The 19732-nt window shown below is 43.2% G+C and overlaps 1 protein-coding gene across 16 annotated transcripts in view; it reads right to left on the bottom strand.

Moving 5' to 3' along the window:
* Nucleotides 1–15669, bottom strand: part of LOC122565203 (receptor-type tyrosine-protein phosphatase S-like) — a 479330-nt gene extending 463661 nt beyond the window's left edge. For 12 of the 16 annotated variants that reach the window (XM_087976126.1, XM_087976133.1, XM_087976129.1 and 9 more), the window contains exon 1: nucleotides 15504–15669. The gene's annotated coding sequence lies outside the window, so the exon portion shown is untranslated. The remainder of the gene's footprint in view (nucleotides 1–15503) is intronic. The other 4 variants (XM_087976140.1, XM_087976142.1, XM_087976141.1 and 1 more) reach the window with 1 other exon arrangement.
* Nucleotides 15670–19732: the final 4063 nt, after the last annotated feature.

Raw genomic sequence — 19732 nt, 5'->3', positions numbered from 1 at the left:
GCGATCCAGGTGTGCGCCCCAGGTGCAGTGTGGGAGTGCACGCCCCAGGTGCCTGTCCTGTTCATGGGCCGAGGTACTTGCCGCATTCACGTATACCCTGAGCTGGGAACGCCAGAGAGCTCATATTTTGCTTTGGTAAGGGCATGGTAGAGAAAGTGGCAATTACTACCTATCCCTAATTACCTCCAGGGGAATTGCAGTGAAGCTTCTTGGACCACTGCCCCATGGGATGAAGGCACACCCAGAACGTTTTTCGGAAGGGGTTCCAGAAATTAATCCAGACAATATGTTCAAGTCAAGAGATGATTGTGATGGTAATGCCATATGACGAGTAAACCAGAGGCCCAGACTAATTTTTGGGGTACACTCGATCAAATCTCACAAGATCCAGCTGATGGAATTTAAAGTCACTGCATAAATTTGGAATATAAAGCTCGTCTGCAACACTTGTCAATGATCAGATGGATCATTGACATCCTTTAGGGAAGGAAACCTGTAGTCCTTACCTGGCCTGCATTATGTGACTCCAGACCACAGCACCCTGGCTGACTCCCAACCGTCCTCTGAAATAGCTCCCACAAGCCATTCAGTTCAATGTTGGTGAGAGATGGTCTTGCCAGCAATGCCCATATTATGTGAAAGAATCAACTGAAAAGACATGGTTTGGGCTCTGGAGATGTTGGTGTTCCCATATGCATGCTGGACTTTATCTTAGTGGTGCTGAAGGTTTAGTCAGTACTTCTGAGGAAACCAGGACAAGATCCCCACTTTAGCATTTTCATCCTGTCCTCTATTCTTATGGAAATAATTCCAACATATTTGATTTTGTCTTTGCTCATGCTATAGCTTGTTTCTTTCCAGGTCATGCTGTGTATCCAGTGGGTGGATAGAGGGAAGCAGAGATGTCGAGATTATTGTATGTTCAAGGTTGTAAGGTTTCACAGCAGTGGGCTCATCGGCAAAAGTGGGCAGGTGCTCAAAGTTCAATGTTTTGTCACGGTAACATCATTGGATAAAGACCGGGTGGTAATGGGTGTGTCAAGTCCAGGATTTTATCTCATTTATACAGGCAACACTGATATAGGGCATAGAGTGGAAAAAAGCGGCCGTGTTTTGCAGTTATTTTCACTTCTCATCTTACTGCACAGACACAAAGGAAAATAAAGACACACATCAAAGAAATGAAAGGAGGAAACCTGCTGATCTCTCATGAGTGACAACAATGACAGGAAGCTTGCTCTGGGCAATCTGGCCAAACTTAATCTCTTTTTCATTTTATTTGCGTTTCTCTTTCAGTCCTCCCTTCCCCTCCCCGGAGGTCACAATGACAATCGCCCCCAGCAGTGTGTCCTGCCTCACCATGCTCAGCCCCTGTTGTCAGAGCATTTCAGCTGAGCCACACCCTGCTTGTCCTTGGCCAATCCCCATTTATGTCCGTCAGGTTCACAAATAAGAGTCAGAGGCAGCACGGTGGCTCAGTGGTCAGCACTGCTGCTCTTACAGTAAAGGGAAGACCTTTTTGAACAGAGATAAGGCGAAACATCTTCAGCCAGAGAGTGGTGAATCTACGGAATTCATTGCCACAAAGGCTGTGGGAGGCCAGGTCATTAAGCCGGAGATAGATGGGTTATTGATTGTCAAGGAAGAATGCAGTTGAGAAAGTAATCAGCCATGATTGAATGTCTGAATGGCCTAATTTCTGCTCCTATGTCTATGGTCTCACACCATCAGGCACCCAGGTTCGATTCCACCCTCAGATGTCTGTGTGGAGTTTGCATGATCTCCGCGGGGATCTGGAGGGGTTCTGGTTTCCTCCCACAGTCTAAAGATGGGCAGGTTAGGTGGATGGCCACAGGGAAAGCAGAGTTACAAGGGTAGGGGTGGTTTGATCTTTGGAGGGTCAGTATGGACTCAATGGCCTGCTTCCACTCTGTGGGGCATCTACGATTCTGTTTTGAAGGCCCCCCCCCCCCCCCCCCCCCACAGCTCTAATAGCAAGGGCCACAAAACAGTGAGGATCCCTTTTAACAGCGCTTGGAATCAACACCAATACCAAGCTAATTTCCTTACAGCTGGGCACTGTCAGGAGACGGCATTAGTTGAGGAACTCGATTGCTGTGAAGCTTATTGAATGAGTATTGGTGAGGATTTTAATTGGCAGTCAGCTGTTTAGTGAAGAAAGCCCAAGCAGACTGGGGTTAAAACTCATTGGATAGGTAAAAACAATGACTGCAGATGCTGGAAACCAGATTCTGGATTAGAGTGGTGCTGGAAAAGCACAGCAGCTCAGACAGCATCCGAGGAACAGGTCCTGTTCCTCGGATGCTGTCTGAATTGCTGTGCTTTTCCAGCAGCACTCTAATCCAGAACCTAAACTCATTGGAGTTTCAAAGAATGAGAGGTGACCTTCTTGAAACCTAAGATTAGATTAGATTAGATTTCCTACAGTGTGGAAACAGGCCCTTCGGCCCAACCAGTCCACTCCGACCTTCCGAAGAGTAACCCACCCAAACACATTTCCCTCTGACTAATGCACCTAACACGATGGGCAATTTACCATGACCAATTCACCTGAGCTTCATATCTTTGGACTGTGGGAGGAAACCGGAGCACCCGGAGGAAACCCACGCAGACACTGGGAGAATGTGCAAACTCCACACAGTCACCTGAGGCTGGAATCGAACCTGGGACCCTGGTGCTGTGAGGCAGCAGATGCTGAGAGAGCTTGACAGGATACTTGCTGAGCCGAAACTTCCCCTCTTTGGGGAATTTAAAACTAAGAGGCGCAGTTTAAAAAAAAGGCAGAGATGAAGAGGAATTTTTTTTCTCTCCATTAATTTTTTTGGAAGGCTAGATTATTGAATGTATTCAAGGCTGAGTTAGTTAGAGTTTTGACCAACAAGGGAACCAAGGGTTATGGTGAACAGGCAGGAAGATGAGGTTAAAGTCACAATCAGATCAGCTGTGATCTTACTGAATGAGAAAACTTTGATCATATTCCTTAAGATCTCATTAACAAGTCTACAGGTGACTGCTGTTTTTAACACTTCTACCAAGATGGTGTCTTCCGCTAAACACAGACCAAACCAGCATTTCAACTAAAGATCCCATTTAGCTCTGCCCCAACACTGAATGAGTCAATACTTGATGAAAACTGCTCGCATTGTCTGGTCATTACTGCTGTGTTGCTTTTGTGACACTGCTGTGTATAAACCACCTTAATTGTTTCCCAGGTTACCTCACACACACAAAAAAAGAATTGCCACTGGTTATGTAGTGTTTTGGAGCATCCTGAGGTTGCAAAATTAAAAAAAATACACTATAGAAATGCAAGCCTTTAGACCACAATACTCACATAGTCAAACAAGTAAGAAATGCAAGCAAAAACAGGAGTGAGTTGCCCATGGCTCAGAGAGTGCATTAATTACAGAATGGACACTGACTGCTCAGCTGCACCATCCATTAAGACAAGTTTACCACTGGATTAAGGCATTCGACTGACATAGGAATATTATAGATTCTGGAGCTTTCCAGGGAAAGGAATCCCTGGATTTGGCAGATGGGAAGACTTAATGAGGTTGGTCAATGATGGTTAGCTCCCTCTGTAATTTTAGCTCTATCCTATTCGCACCAAATGCACTCTGCAGTGCTGGGAATAGTCTTGTGTTGCTGTGTGATTGTATGCTGGGATGCTGGGAGTTCAGGGGTCACCAATCAACACAGCTTTTCTGACTTTAATTGGTATCTAAGGATTAGATTAAGTGAGGAAAGAAATAGGCTGTTTCCACAAAACAATCATGTAAAATGAAGAAAAACAGTGTTTGTGTGTGTATGTCTGTGCAAGTGTGTGTATGTATGTCTGTGCAAATGTGTGTGTGTGTGTGCATCTGTGCGACTGTGAGAGTATGTGTGTGTCTGTGTGAATGCCTGTCTATGAGAGTGTGTGTGTCTGTGAGTGTGTGTCTGTGAGTGTGTATGTCTGCTTGAGTGTGCGAGTATGTGTGTGCACGCGTCTGTGCGCGTGTGTATGTGTTTGTGTGAGTGCCTGTGTGTGTGTGTCTGTGAGTATGTATGTCTATGCGAGTGTGTGTATGTCTGCATGAGTGTGTGTGTGAGCGTGTGTGTGTGTCTATGTGTGTGCGTGTCTGTGTGAGTGTGCATATCTGTGTGAGGGTGTTTGTCTATGTGTGAGTGTGTGTGTGTCTGTGTGTGTATGTCTGTGTGTGTGTATGTCTACGTGTGAGTGTGTGTTTGTCTATGTGTGAGTATGTGTTTGTCTATGTGTGAGTGTGTGTGTCTATGTGTGTGTGTGTGTGTGTCTATGTGTGTGTGTATGTCTATGTGTGAGTGTGTGTGTCTGTGTGAGTGTGTGTGTCCGTGTGAGTGTGTGTATGTCTACGTGTGAGAGTGTGTATGTTTATGTGTGAGTGTGAGCATGTGTAAGAGGCAGACAGGAAAGAGAAGAGAAAGACACAAAGTGAGAGAGAGGGAAAGAAAGTGAGACAGAGAGGAAGAGAAAGGCACATAGAGAAATAGATACAAGAAAAGGCATGCAGACAGTGTGACAAGCAGAGTGAAAGATAATGCAGAGAAGCAAGAAAGCAAGGTTTAGACAGACAGGTGAATGCTGACATTTGTATACACCACAAAAAAAGCACATAAACAGTAATAGAGAAAATTGAAATAATGGAACACTAAGTTCAATTGAGTGCTGAAGGTCTACAATTTTTGAAATAATTTCCCTTAGACTATTTAAAAGGCTCCATCCTACTCGTTGAACCTTGCAAAAAAGCAAGTCAAAACTAGCGACAGTATTGACAAAAGTCCACAGCCAAATCCTGTGCAATTGGGTACTTGCATCTTCAGAAACCTTCCTGTATTGCCAGCAATGTTAGAAGGACCACAGGCAAACAACAGAGCACTGATTGTTTCCCCGCCAAATTGATTTGCTGGAGAATGCTTTGAGAAAGTTTGACAGGCTATAGGAAATAGTTGGATGAGCTGCATGGTCATTGGCACAGGCCAATGGACCAAATAGTCTCCTCCAGTGCAATAGCCATTTCATGAGATGAAAAGTTTCCCAACTTGGCCATCTCGCTGTTAGAGAGTAATTTCCTGACAAAATAACATAAAGCTGTGTATAATATTTTGTTACTTATGGCCAAAAGATACCTCAAATATACAAAACAAAACTCAGGAAATGGTAGAATTCAGGTTAACTGAACTCACTCCCAATACAGAGCTATCATCTCTCCCACCTACCTCATCAAACCTTTGCACAAAAAACACCAAAAGAATAAAATAAGGGAAAAAGGTGAGAAATTAATAAGTTCAAATCATGGACATTTTTTAGATTAGATTACAGTGTGGAAACAGGCCCTTCAGCCCAACAAGTCCACACCGACCCGCCGAAGCGAAACCCACCCATACCCCTACATTTACCCCTTACCTAACACTATGGGCAATTTAGTATGGCCAATTCACCTGACCCTGCACATCTTTGGACTGTGGGAGGAAACCGGAGCACCCGGAGGAAACCCACGCAGACACGGGGAGAACGTGCAAACTCCACACAGTCAGTCGCCTGAGGCGGGAATTGAACCCGGGTCTCTGGCGCTGTGAGGCAGCAGTGCTAACCACTGTGCCACCGTGCCGCCCACTTTTTAAAATAGCAATCTCTTCAAATCAATCCAGTGACAGCATTTTCTTCAGCTGAGGGCGGGTGGGGGTTAAATCGCAGTATTTTCTGCTATTACCTTGTTCTCATTAAGTCTAAATATGCATTGGAAATGAAGAATTTTAAATAGAATGAGGAGAAAGGAAAGAAAATAGGATCAGGTTCACGATGGAGAAAAACACAAGTGCAGACAAGCCAAATGGACAATTCCTGTGTTGGAACATCTGACGATTTGTATAGCTCTGCTTGGCACGCGATACTGTGCCCAGGATCACGCAGAGGTAGCACCACCATCCAAAGGGGGCTATCCTCCAAGGACAGCTGAGACTTGTATTTTTTTTTTCCCTCATTTCGTTTCAGAGAGAATCTGTGGTGATCTTGACATTTCTGTTGTGCTTCCTTTCCTCTGTGCTGATCCCCTGGCGATCAAGAGAGCCCTGGGGTGACAGAGATGCAGGCACGCTAACTTGGGCAATGGAAAGATTCTCTGCTCACCAGGGGTATGAAAGCATTGCTGGTGAAGTCATTTTGTGCAAGGAATGACTCACTCTGGACCATTTAATTACTGAGCGTGTTTCTCTCGTGTCTTTCGGCTTGAACGCCTTGTGCTTGTTTATTCAAGCCACCTGCGTCATTCTGCCATCTCGTCACCTCCCTTTATTTAAAATGACTGATTAAAACTTCAGCTGCAACACTGCATTATTGTTCAGGAGGATCCCATTGGTGGAAAAGAATTGGTGCTGTATCCGGATATGGGGTGGGAGACACTGTGTCTTTTAATCCATCATTCCCTTCAATATTGTGCCAAACAATGGTGGGCTTAACTGACTTGACCTTTAAATGATACAAGGCCACAGGCATAACTCTGATTTCCAGCAGTCATTTCGGTTTTTAATTTTGAGACAGAAACAGAAATTGCTGGAAAAGCTCAGCAGGTCTGGCAGTATCTGTGGAGAGAAATCAAAGTTAACATTTCGGGTTGAGTGACGGAACTGAGGAAGTGTCACTTGACCTGAAATGTTAACTGTTTTCTCTCCATGGGTGCTGCCAGACCTGCTGAGCTTTTCCAGAAATTTCTGTTTCTGTTTCAAAATTTGATTCCGTTAACAGATAAATGTACTCAATCCCACCTTATTCTTCCCCGTGAAAGCATTAATCTATTTGGATCAGTCACGGGATTTGTGAGAAATTGCGAAACATGTGGAGAATTTACATCCCTGTGAATCTATGGCATTTAATAATGGCATTGCTAAATAAATAGTGCAGTTTGCAGTGCCCATTTCTCAGCACAAACAGCGTGGTTAGAATTTGAAACGTACTCTCTGAGAGGGCAGGCGATACAGATTCAGTGGTGGCCTTCAAAAAGGCAACTGGACAAATGATTTATGGAGGAAAACAAAATTGCAGGGACATGCGAAAGAGAGAGAAGTGTGCAGGACTAACTTGACTGATTGTCAAAGGAGCTAGCATGGACTCAATGGATTGAATGGCCTCCTTCTGCTGCAGCTTTTCTATAATTCTGTGACAATGAACAGATATTCTTTGGTTGTTTCAGGTATAATTATGAGCCAGGACAACAGAAACAGCCCTCCTGCCCTTCAGCATAGTGCCATGGGATGTTTTACACTCTCCCAAGAAAACAGACAGTGGCTCAGTTTATGCTCTCATTTGAAAATTGATACCACTGATTGTGCAGCATGCTATACAAATTTTCAACCTGTAAATGGTCGTAAGAATGAACACACAAACTTTTACTCAGAGTCATAACCGCTCCTAACTGAGTCTCACTTGGAGAATGGATAGAAAAGAACAATAAATAGCAATTTGTACTGATGTTCTATGCAAAACATATTTGATTTGACCAAGATAATGCTGTAGATTCTGTTAATAAGGGAGAAGAATAATTCAAGAGTGAGAAATTATCTTGGCTCAAAGGATCAAGACATAAAATCAGTTTGGGTGAAGATAAGAAATAACAAAGGAAATAGCAAATCACGTGCAATTTTAATCTTCATGTGGATTGGACAATGAAATTGCCAAGAGTAATGTGGGGGATGAGTTCATATGGTGTACTCAGGAAAGTCTCAGAACTATACACTATGGAACCAACCAAGGAATAAACTATTTTACACCTAGCAGTATGGCATGAGACTGGTTTAATTAATATCCTCACAACAAAGGATCTTCCAGTTAAGAGTGATCATAATATAATTACGCACTTGATTTGAGGGTGAGGAATTTGGGTCTGAGAACTTTGAACTAGTGTCTTAAACTTAAATAAAAATAATTATAAGGGTTGACAAAGTTGATTAAAGTGGATTTGTAAAACAGATTAATAGACAAGACAGTAGATGAACAGTGATAGACATTTAAATATATACAAAAATGTATTACATTGAGCACAAAATTTGCTAGGAGAAGGGTGCACCCTCGGTGGCTAACTAAACAAATTAAGGGCAGTTTCAAATTTAAACAAAAAAAGGTACCATGCCACAGTTAGTTGAATTCAACAGGCCTTAACCAGCCCCTTGTGCCTTCAAATTGCTAATTTCAAGGCGAGGAGCTGAGACGCAGATCAAGCTCTGGGTAGGAGTGTGAACAATGAAACAATAGGATTCTTTGTTGCAGTGGGTGGCTTTGTGCTGCCTCAGTGAGTAATGAATCATCCACTCAATGAATGAGCATTCCCTCTATATCCAGCAGTCAGATCACTGGCCTGTTCACTGGACACTGAGCAGCCATCTGACCACAGATCCTGACTTCTACAGCTTCAGACATCACTATAAGCTCAGTGAAAGAATCAGCATTATAGGATTGTAAAACTAGTGTTTAAACCAGAGAAAAAAATCATGTTTCCTTAAAAGATAGGAAAAACTTATTTTTAAGGAAATGACAAAGATGGTTGATCAGGGCAAGGCAGTGGACGATGTCCACATGGACTTTATCAAAGCCCTTGACAAGGTCCTCATGATAGGCTTGTCCAGAAGATCAAATCACATGGGACCCATGGTGAGCTAACAAGTTGGATACAAAATTGGCTGGTCATAGAATACAGAGGGTAGATGTGGAGGATATTCTTGTTTTTCTTACTGGAGGTCTATGATAAGTGGTGTTCCACAAGTGTTTGTATTATAAAATATCAGTCTGATTAGTAAGCTGGCAGATGACACAAAAATTGGTGGAGTTGTGGATAGTGAGGAAGGATATCAAAGGATAGAATGGGGTATAGATCAGCTGGAAAGTTGGATGGAGAAATGGCAGATGGAATTTAATCTAAACAAGTGTGGAGTGATGCATTTTGGGAGGTCAAATGCTCCATGTAAATGGCGACACAAGTGGATAAAGTGGTCAAGAAGACAAACAGCATGCTTGCCTCCATTGGTCAGTGCACTGAGTATAAAGTTGGCAAGTCATGTTGAAGCTATGTAAGACTTGAGGCAGGCCACATTTGGAGTGTCATGTGCAGTTCTGGTCACTGCATTATAGGAAAGATGTGGAGGCTTTGGAGTGGGTGCAGAAGAGGTTTATCAGGATGTTGTCTGGATTGGAATGTATGGAGAGGTTGGACAAATTTGGATTGTTTTTGCTAGAGCGTCAGAGGCTGAAGGGCAACCTGGAATGATATATAAAATTATAAGGGACATGGATAGGGAGCACAGTCAGAATCTCTTTCCCAGAGTGGAAACGTCATTACAAGGGGGCAAATGTTTAAGGTAAGAGGGCAACGTTTAAAAGATGTGCAAAGCAGGTTTTTTTTTTAACAGAGCGGGTAGTAGGTGCCTGGAACCTGCAGCCAGGAAGCGGACACAACAGCAAAGATTAAGAGTCATTTAGACAGACATGAACAGACACAGAATAGAGGGTTAGGAATCATGTGCAGGCAGATGGGATTAGTTTAGAATGGCATTGTGGTTGGCACAGACATGCTGGACCAAAGGGCTTGTACTGTTCTATGTTCTTTATTGATATTTCTGACAGAAATATTCAAAGAAAGCTCCCATCTTCAACCCGTCGCAACCTAAAAATGCCAACTTCCACTCACCACCTGTTAAGTGACTAAATTATCATTTTTTATTTTCAGTTGCAAGTGTACACACTAATTGCCAAACTGTCTATTTGATCATCTGAGGCATCCTTTCTTAACAACTGCATGTATGTCCTTCCTGGCTGAAGTTAGTGGAGTGTGTTCAGGAGTGAGAACAGTGCCCAGTTTCTACCACCCCCACCTCACACTCCCATCATTACCACCCTCCTTCCCAAATTAGCCCAGCTCCTACATAGCTCCCACTATGCTGCAGGTTCACTGATTTGACACAGAGACATCTGCATTATATATTCAAACTTGTGGTCCCATAGTATTAATTGGACTTGTGACTGTGTCTCACAGAAATAAACAATCAAAATCTTCTTAAAGGACACTGCAAATACACCCCTTAAATTTCTTTTTAACGTCAACACCAGACAAAAGCAGCAGGTAGCAACAATGATGGTCCTTCCATTTGCCAAAGGGACCTCTAATCTAAGGGATAGGGCTGTGTGAGTAAGTTCCCCACTCCCCCCCCCCCTCCCCCCCTAGCGTTTCTCAGAAGGCTGCACATTTTATGAATTAATTCTAAAGAGTACTAACCGTTGTATGTAAACCAGTTTGTGCACAGTGAGATCCCAAGAACAACAAGTCAACAATTGGCCCATTCATGATGACTGGGGAAACACCAGCTAAAACACGGGTGGGTCTCTCTGTGTCTCTTCTAATAACGATGATCTGCACCATCCATCTCAATAAAAATGCAGTTTTAAAAAATGAGTGCCTGACTTCTCACTAATGCATTGGAATTACAGGTTAGTTTGACTGGAGTAGGGCTTGAATACACACCTTCCCCACTCAGAAGCAAACACGGAACCAACTAGGAGACACACAATAAAAAAAAGACAGAAAAAGTTCCTAACCCCCTGCCACTAGGTGACACTAAATACAATTTACCATCTCACACTTTCTCAGACTGCTAAAGACACCCGGTGGCAGTCAACGAAACTGCATCCTTGAAAAAAAATCAGCGTGTAACAATTGCCATCTGTGATTTGGAAGGTCCAATGTTTATTCAACAAGTTAGTGCAGTAAGGGAGTGTGAAGCCACCTTCTTCAGCTAGATCTGCCGGCTTGATGTTTTTTTTCTCTCTCAATTCTGCACTCCCGTGTGCCTCATATTCCTGACCACTCAGTTACCCCTCTACCGGACTCTCCTAAATGCTCTGCATTCACATATCGCCCTCTCTGGCTTTTCAGAGTCCAGCCCAACTCTGCGAACACGGTCCGGCGTTTTTCCAAGCTGGGTGTGGTGTTAAAGTTGAAGCCTACGGTGTCCAGATAAAATTGCCGTGAGCACTGAAACGGACAGACGATAGAGGGCCGGTGAATGGAAAACACAGAGCCGTGCGGTCTAGGGATTCCGCTCCCCCCCCCCCCCCAATCACAAAAGCCTGCATTATGTGTGAGAATGAATGATGGAACAAAAAGAAACCAATTCTCTGATTGCCAGAGAGCTCGCAGTTTGAACGCATTGAAATTGCACTGGAGCAGTTGCCAATTGTGCTTTAGCTGATTGGTAACAACGTACGGATTAAATAAGCCTGGGTGACAACATAGTTTATTTTAAAGGCTTAATATTCACTGCCTGGCAGGGAGATGGGAACTGCTTCCCCGCTCCTGAGTCTGACCAGCACCAACCCGACACCTACATGAAATTAAAAGCCAGTTTCACCAGCTTGTCTGCGTTTTGACGAATGGCACCAGAAACTGCTCAATGCCTTGGGATCTCTCCCAAGCCCAAAGCCGGTTCCGGGACTCGATCTGACCGAGAATGAGCCGCAGCTTTTGCTGAAGCGGAAACACGGGGGTTGCTGGAGTAACACGGAACTGGCTTCAAGAAGGGTTCCGAGGAAGGGTCACTCGCCTCGGATTTCTCTCCGCTGATGCCGTCAGACCTGCTGAGCTTTTCCAGCAATTTCCGTTTTTGTTTCTGATTTCCAGCATCTGCAGTCCTTTCGGGTTCACCCCCCCCCCCTCCCCTCCCGAGGGTCACTGGACCCGAAATGTTATTTCTCTCTCTCTCTGCAGATTTTGCCAGACGTGCCGAGTTTCTCCAGCCATTTCGGTCCTCTTCAAAACAAAAATTGCTGCATCTGCTGTTCTGTCTATTTTAAAAAAAAACTCAAGCCTGTAGGTGACAAATCTTTCCAGTCCTAGTTAATGGGAACCCCCTCCCAATTTCTCGAGCACCTCCCTCCACTCTCACCCACCCCTCCTCCAGACCACCACCCCTCACTGAGATAAATAAATTGCTTCTAGATGTTTCTGAGTCAGGAGGCTGCAGAATGTGAAGACAGTCTCTCTCTCTCTCTCTTCACTCCCACTCCCCAAATCCCTCCAGATACAAGTGCTTCCCTCTCCTACTTTCCTTCCTTCCTGCCCTCTCTTGCAGAGATCTTGGTTCCTTTGTGGATTGTGATGCCACAAGCAGCCAGCCCTCTCTGGTACAAGCTGTTTTCTTTTCTGCCAACATCCTGGCACCATTGGCGCCTGCACCCCACATCCACAAGCAGCCCACAGCCTCCACCCTAGACCCCGGGCACCAAGCTCCACAAAACTCCAAGCGTAAAAACAGCATCAGAAACAGCCAACAGCGGGTGGGAAGCAGCGGTCAACATGGAAGGCTTTCCCAAGCTGCAGGAGCAGTTGTTGCTCGGTTCAGATGTTAGTGTATCTGTGACAGGTTTATACAGCAGTACCCGGTTTGTGTGAAAAAGAGGAAATGCTTGCATTTACGTAGCACCTTTCCCCAATCTCAGGACTTGTTTCACAGCCAATTAAGTATTCTTTTCAAATGTCACCAGTGTTTAGTGTCAGTGAATTTGCACGCAGCAAGCTCGCACGAGCAACAAATTGATAAAGACCAGAGAGTGTGTTTTATTTGAAATAAGCACTGGCCAACACACTGGGGGAAACAGCCCTGTTGTTCTCCAAGTGGTGCAGTGGAATGTTTTACATTCGGCTGAGAGGATTGATTTAGTCTCTCACTCAGAGAAGATTGATAAAGCAGCACTGGACATTGATCCCTGTGCCCATTTCTAGGGCAAGGCCAGTCTTCTGCAACACCCCTCACGGCAAAGACAGGTACCCTGTGTAATTGGGCACTGCCATCAGGCATAGCATGGCACTGGAGAACTCACCAGCTAGTGAATCAGAGACTGGTAGACAATGATGAAGAGTGGTGGTACGGCCAGAAGTCTTTCTCAAAATGGGGTTTGTGCCACTCCAATCTGAAGTGGGTCTGATGCCCAGACAGTGCACACCTCGCCACTGATGGCCATGGAATGCCGATGCCAATCACACTGATCTTCGTGGAGAAAGAGCCAACCTTTCCAAGTTACCTTGAGTGCCCCTTCTAAAGTGAAAATGCCCGCTCGGCCAAACATCTGCCCACCACCAGCATCGGGAGAATGGACGAGTATCAGCCTGGCATTGCAGGGGTTTCACACTTTTACCACCCGCTGTTGCTCCTGCTACACTGAACAGCAAAGAGACACAGGGCAGGAATGAAAAATCTACTCCACTAACAATCAATTAAAATAATTAGTAACTTCACCCCCTAGGAAAAACACAGTGAGACACACCACCAGATCAATTGCTGTTATCAGAAATTATTGCTTAGCAAGGCTAGTGACTGTCACTAATACATCGCAATACTCTTTACTCCCTACATAGCACAAGTCAATGTTAAATCTGCAGGAACAGCTTTTAACAAGCTCCTTGCATGAAAAGATTTTTTTTTGCCGTGAAGTCCAGGCATGAATTGTGTTTGTCGGTTGAGGAATAGATGAACAAAGGTCCCTCGTTGGGGGCCTCTGCATTTCTGACAGTACTTGTTTTTTTTTCTTGAATACTGTAAAGGTTAAGCAGAAGTTATAAAAATAAAAAAAAAGTCAGGACATCACGGGTTAATAGTGGTCTGTTCAAACTGATTAATCTCACCCAGATAAGGCGAGGGGGGAAAGAGGGGAGAGAGTTGGCGGAGAAACAAAAGAGAATATTGAAGTCACTGGAAGGACATTACAACAACGAATGCTCAACCTTCGCTTATTTCCATAGGTCTACAATTTGAGGAGGGGGGGGGGGGGGGGGAGAAGAGGAAAAATCAATTTTAATGATATCCTTCTAATAATCTGCAGACATTAACATTAAAACATCTTTGAGGAAAAGAGTCTTCAATCTTCATTCAAAAAATAATGGAGAGTTATTATTGATAAACCTTTGTTATGGCATATTAATCCTGGCATACATGATGAAAACAAACACGTTCATTTAAGTGATGTTTATTCCTTTACTTATCTTTGCCCAGTGACGGCAAGCCAAGACATTGATCTCCAATGCAAAGAGGTCATTGAAAGCGTTCTTCAAGTCTATTTTTGCCCTGATACAAACTAAATACAACAAAACACAAGAGAAAGCTCAGTTGCAACAGAACGGATCCAATAACATCCCATCTCCTCTCTCTAAGACAACTCCCCTCCAGCCAAAAGTAAAAGGAAGCTATCGCTTGCAATGTACATTGAGCCAGAAATCCATGTGTACACCTGATCTGTATCAATCCCTTCCTTAAATATGAAGCTTGGCGAGTTGCAAACAATCTGGTTAATGCATCAGCTGTCACGTCCTGCACTAAACAATTTTCACCGAGCATAATGTTGAGTTTGACTTGCTCTTCAAAAAAAAAGCCAATTTCAGACCTGTCCCTCTCCCAGAGAGAAATTGCCATTCTCCATTCATGTCTCATATCTTGCCCTCCAATCCTCACTGTGTAATTAAAAAAAAACTCCATCCATTTGCAATATGCATCCTGCAGAATCCATCAATAGCTAACGTGGAAACATAAGGATAACTTGCAGACCGAAGGCTCCCTGTCCATTCTTATATCTAAAATATTTACGCGTCATTGAGAAAGCAATGAGGCATTGCAAAGTAAACGTTAACAAACAGATCAATAGTTTCCAAATATTTAATCAAAATCAACCCAGCACAGAACACGTAAACATTTTATCAGCGTTGGCCAATCTGGTGATAGCAGTGGAAAACCTTTGATTCGCTCTATAAAATCTTTAAGGGAAATATTTAGAAAGATCATTCTCTTCTCCCCACCGACATCACTTTTCTCCTGCTCACAAATAGTATTGTTCCTTTCCCTTTCTACAGCCTCCCGGACCGTCTGTGAAGTACCTCGATCCTATTCATAGTTCTGAGCTCACCTTCCAAACCCAACAGCCCGCTCCTGGCTTCATTCTTTCCACTCCCACCTACTCAGATGCGGAGACCACTGCATCTTTGCCCATTTAAACCCCCTCACTCACACCTTGCCAGTTGCTGATCTCTTCTCTCTCCATTCCACCCCCTTCCCACACACACGGAATCTCAATATCTGCCTTAGTGGATCACCTCCGGAGTGCTGTAGGACAAATTGTTAACCCGCACATCCACTTCACTCTGCAAGAAATTTTCCCTTTTCGAAAAAGACTAAAGTAAGCCAGCAAAAGCTCCTTGCTTCAGTTGAATGTCTGATTCAAGTGGAACATTTCCAGATCAGGGCATTGCAGTCTCCTCTCCCACTCGCTGCAACACACACACACACACACAGAAAAGCCTTGCAAGAAATCAAGTGCAGAAAAAAAACCCCACCACAGCAGGAATACAAAGGAATTTAAATCCCCTCCTTCACAAGTCCCCACACAGTCAATGCACTGCAATGTGAGAGAAAGAGGACAATCAGGCACTTACCTGATAAAATGTTGCTGCTTTTCCTTTACATTTTCCTGGTGAATAATCCCTTTTTTTTGTCAGTGCAGTGTAATCCCAGTGTGTGTGTGTGTGTATGTGTGTGTCAGTGTTAGTGCTGCTTGCTGCTTGCTCTCAGTCTCAGTCTCAGTCTCTCTCTCTCTCCACTCTCAGCTGGAGCAAGCACCAAGGGGGTGATGTCATTCAGAGCCCCGGCGTCATGACGTCACACCAGCTAGCGTCCACCCGACGTCAGCGCGCCGCCGCACGTGACAGGGACTTCTCAAAGTGTCAGTCTTCCCCCACCCCCTTTCTCTCTTAAAGGAACCTCCTGGAGGGAATTGGTCCTGGTACAAATTAACAAAGACCCTTCACCTTTTCAGGACCAGTTAGCTTCTTGAGATGAATGGATGAATTAGCTTTATTGTTGATGTTCAGTTCTTTGTGAAAATCAAATGGATGGAAAAACTGTTCAACATCAATCCTATGTTAGTATTGTATAAGGCATAGTTTTTCAATGCATTAATAACATATATACTTATGCCAAATGAAGGTACAACTTTAACTAAAATACAATTTATTTGTAAGTTACAGCTTTTCAATGTTTTCAGAACATATCTCTTGGTATATGTCTTTATCTAAAATTAAGGCACAACTTCATTCATAAGATAGTTTTTCAGTGTATTAAGTACATACCTATGTATACATCTTTTATAAACTTACAGTAGATCTTTAAGATAAAAGTTATTTATAAAGTACTGCTTTTCAGTGCATTAAGTGCATATGATCTCTGTGCAGAAGTTAAGTACCTTCATAACATGACTCTCAAATGAATAACTTTTATTTGTATGGCACCTTTCACATAATTCAATTTTTCCAAAATTCTTTACAGGGAGCAAGGCTCTTGTGATGCAATGTTAGTGTCTACCTTTGAGACAGTTAACCTGGTTTCAAATTCACCTGTTGCAGAAGTGTGTCATAACATACGTGGTTAAAAATGTCTACTTTGCAGGGAGTGTGGTGGATACTGGCAGAAAGCGAATTGCAGAAGGCCACAGACACATATGTAGTCAAAAGGTTGGTTCTGTGGAAGTACCCTCACCTCCAACTTAAGAGGTTTGGGTTTAACTTGCACCCCATAGTTAGTTTACAGAGTGCACAACTCAGCTATCCAAATTAGATAGGCTGCATTCTGTGGATACCATAGAATTCCTACAGTGTGGAAACAAGCCATTTGGCCCAACAAGTCAACACCAACCCGCTGAAGAGTATCCCACCCAGACCCATTCCCCTACACTATTACTTGACATTTACCCCTGACCAATGCACCTAACTTACACATCCCTGAACACTGTGGGCAATTTAGCATGGCCAAACCACCTAACCTGCACATCTTTGGACTAGGGGAAAAAACCCATGCAGATACTGGGAGAATATGAAAACTCCACACAGAGAGTCATCCAAAGGTAGAATCGAACCTGGGTCACTGGTCCTGTAAGGCAGCAGTGCTAACCACTGAGCCACTGCGCACCTGTGTCACTACTAAGGCCAACATTTTTGCTCATTCTTAATTGCCCTTGGACTAAGAGGTATATGAGACTATTTCAGATGGCAGTTAAAAGTGAACTGCATTGCTATAGGTCTGGAGACATATATAGGCCAGACTGAGCAAGGTTAGCAGATTTTCATCCTTAACAGACATGAATGAACCTGATGCATTTTTATGACGATCAATGTCAGTTTCATCGTCATCGTCATCATCTTCACTGAACTAGCAGTCCAGATCCTTAGGGTAATGCTGTAAGGACATAGATTTCAAATCTAACCATATCAGATGATAGAATTTGAATTCAATGCAATCTGAATTTCAAAATAAAGCTGGCCTATCACAATCTATAGTCATTGAAAATAAATCTGATTTGCTAATTGTCCTTTAGAGAAAGAAATCTTCCAACCTTAACTGGTCTGGAGTATATGTGACTCTGGACCCACAACAATCCTACAGTCAGGGTTGTGTGGTAAATTCTGGCCTGGCTGACAATGCCCACATCCCACCAATGATTTTTTTAAAAAATCCAGATTTTATCAATTGTATTTTTAAGTTTTACCTGCTGATCAAATTTGAACCCAGAATCCAGGGCATTATCCAGGACTTTTGAATGACTACTCCATTGACATTACCACCATGCCAGTGTCTTCCAAAATATTGTTTTCTGCTATTTCTCCATTTAACACTTTGTCACAGATACAGTGGGCCAAATGGCATCATTCTATGCAGGAATCTTCTATAATTTTGATGATTAAAAACAAGTGATCTGACACTGTTTCTGGGACCTTGGTGTGTATAAATGACTGCTGTGTTTCTTGCATAACAACAGTGACTAATGCACTACAAAAAGGACTTCATTAGCTGCAAATTGCTTTGGGAGGTGCTGTGGAAATGAATTGTGTAAAATTTTACAGCAAAGTTTTTTTTTCCTCTTTGAAGGTGATGGCAACACTGAAGGTCCAGAAGTTTGGTGGAATTGATCAGAAGAGTTGAGGCTTTGTGATGAAATGCAGTTTTGGGTACATTGCAAAGTAAGCTGAACAAAAGTGAGGAAGATTTTTAAAATAGACTGTAAGTTATTTGAAGATCAAAAAAAGAAGCAAGTACAATTGAGATGCAAATCAATCTACTACAAAACATGTTAGACAAAATATTACAGTGGGCAGAAAAATGCCAACCAAGACTTGATTATGATGAATGTAGAGAGAGAGAACACAAAGAACAAAATGTGTCATATATAAATCATGAGTGATACTAAAATAACTGGATATGATCTTGAAACAAAAGTTTTTATTGGAGTCATACTCCAACATATTGAGCACCAATTGATAGCAAGTAACATGTTTAATTGCACTATCTAAAGATAAACATTACAGGAATGATATGAAGGCTTTGGAGAGGGTGCAAAAGAGGTTTACCAGGATGCTGCCTGGATTAGAGGGTATGAGCTCTAAGGAGAGGCTAGTAAAACTAGGACTGTTTTCTCTGGAGTGGCGGAGGCTGAGGAGAGACTTGATAGAAGTCTATAAAATTATGAGATGCATAGATAAAGTTGATGGTCAGAACTTTCTTTTCCCCAGAGTTGAAATATCTAATACTAGGAGGTATGCATTTAAGATTAGAGTGGTGCTGGGAAAACACAGCAGGTCAGGCAGCATCCGAGGAGCAGGAGAATCGACGTTTCGGGCAAAGGCCTTCATCAGAAGTGGAGGCAGAGAGCCTCCAGGGTGGAGAGATCAGGGCTTTTGCCCGAAACGTCGTTTTTCCTGCTCCTCGGATGCTGCCTGACCTGTTGTGCTTTTCCAGCACCACTCTAATCTAAACTCTGGTTTCCAGCATCTGCAGTGCTGACTTCTGCCTGGTATGCATTTAAGGTGGTGGGGTGGGGGAGGAGTTCAAAGGAGATGTGAGGGGCAAGTCTTTTACACAGAGAGTGGTAGGTGTCTGGAATGTGTTGCCAGGTGTAGTGATGGAGGCAATACGATAGAGGCATTTAAGGGGCTTTTAGATAAGTAACTGAATATGCATGGAATGGAGGGATATGGACCAAGAGCAGGCAGAAGACATTCGTTTAATTTAGCATCCCATTCAGCACAACATCGTGGGCTGATGCTGTACGATGTTCTGTAAACTACAGAGGAAGATATGTTCAAACAGTACTATATTCCACTCAGACCATTGGAACATTATAAAGTGTAAGCAGTCATTCCAGTCCTTTGGTAACTGTCTGGTCACAAAACAGGACCAAATATTAAGGAATAAAAACAGAAATTGCTGGAAAAGCTGAAGAAGGGTCATTGGACCTGAATCATTAACTCTGATTTCTCTCCACAGATGCTGCCAGACCTGCTGAGTTTTTCCAGCAATTTTAGTTTTTGTTTCTGATTTCCAGCATCCGCAGTTCTTTAGATTTTTCTAAAGCTCCATGAATAACCTGACTCTTGAAGGATGGAGATGTGTTGAATGACTGGAGACATTTGTTTTTTACGGCAGTGAAAGAATTGAGGGATGATTTCACAGGAGAATGTAGGATTCCCCCAAAAGAGTTAATTCTGGAATCTGCAAGAACTTCTAGAATATGGTAAAGGAGATACAGATTCAAAAGATTAAAAGTCAAATTTGGCACAGGTCTGTTGAAATATTTCTTCATAAAGTCACAGAGCAGTACAACACGGAAACAGAC

This window comes from Chiloscyllium plagiosum, unplaced genomic scaffold (genome assembly GCF_037043375.1).
Source record: "Chiloscyllium plagiosum isolate Xiang-an unplaced genomic scaffold, Cpla_swu_hap1 HiC_scaffold_28, whole genome shotgun sequence".
In the NCBI taxonomy this organism is placed as follows: Eukaryota; Metazoa; Chordata; class Chondrichthyes; order Orectolobiformes; family Hemiscylliidae; genus Chiloscyllium; species Chiloscyllium plagiosum.
Note: the sequence above shows the minus strand (reverse complement) of the source record. Positions and strands in the feature narration are given on the sequence as shown.